This window comes from Apis dorsata, unplaced genomic scaffold, assembly GCF_000469605.1.
Source record: "Apis dorsata unplaced genomic scaffold, Apis dorsata 1.3 scaffold_73, whole genome shotgun sequence".
NCBI classification, from domain to species: Eukaryota; Metazoa; Arthropoda; class Insecta; order Hymenoptera; family Apidae; genus Apis; species Apis dorsata.
This window is the reverse complement of record NW_006263371.1, coordinates 1,058,153-1,059,231: the sequence shown is the minus strand read 5'-3', so window position 1 is coordinate 1,059,231 and position 1,079 is coordinate 1,058,153. Positions and strand designations below refer to the sequence as shown.

The window sequence follows — 1,079 nt, the reverse complement described above, 5'->3', positions numbered from 1 at the left end:
ACATACACACACACACACGTATGTGCGTGTCGAGTGTGCGAGGAGGTTGAAGAGAGACGAAATAATGACTCTCGCACGACTCGCTCGCACGTTAATTGAAACGTCGTAGGTACGTGGATTCTCGTGATTGTTCCTTTCCTCCTTCCATGTAATCGCGATCCCCCTTCGAAGAGGCCTCGGAGGATCGTGGATTTCAATTTCTTATAAAGAGATTCACCTAGTCGCCAAGTATTTATTTTAGCTAAGAGAGCTAGCTGAAAAATGATTGTCACGAAGATTGACAGAGAACGCCCCTGGAAAATAGGAGCAGATAGGGAAGAGACGGTCGGGCCTTGCTCTACTTCCGACAAGGATCAGCTGGCCAGGCCCAACGATCGGATATGTGCGAAGGATGTATACATATAAACGTATGTATATAAGTGTAAATATATATAATATATATATATCGTATGTGTGTATATATATATATATATGTAGAAGTTTATATACATAAATATCTATGTAGATAATATATATATATAATATATATATGTGTGTGTGTGTGTGTGTGTATATATATGTAGAGCGTGTACAGAAGTAGTACAGAGGCTGGAGATCACATGAAGACACGAATACTCGTTTACTCTCTTTCACTCGGTAATCCGCAGGGGAGGGGAAATATCGCGTGTAGCTACTTTCCACCTCTCCCTCTCACGATCCTTTTTTTTTTTTTTTTTTTAATGATTCCTCTCTATTATACCCAACCCACTACTGTGCTTGATTGTCTTGACGCGATTCTCTTTAATGCGATCGGTCGCTCATTATTCACGCGCGACCATCTCTTTTGCTTATATACTTATTTTACTTCTTATTAATCCTAATTAACTTACACATAAGGGGGAGGGGGGGAACAATGCGATATCGCGTTATATCTAAAAAGAAGGAATATATCGACGTTCTCTCTCTCTTTGTAATCTACCTAACGTAGACGCGCACGTTTTTTTTTTCTTCTCGTTTACTTTCTCTCTCTCTCTGTACAGATAGACGCGCAAAAACGTCTAACGTCCGAACGACTAACAGCAGCGCTCTCTAGCACCGAC

At 40.7% G+C, this 1,079-nt stretch overlaps 1 protein-coding gene across 16 annotated transcripts in view; it reads right to left on the bottom strand.

Moving 5' to 3' along the window:
* Nucleotides 1-1,079, bottom strand: part of LOC102680558 (polypyrimidine tract-binding protein 2) — a 503,794-nt gene that overhangs the window by 272,330 nt on the left and 230,385 nt on the right. The window lies entirely within an intron of this gene.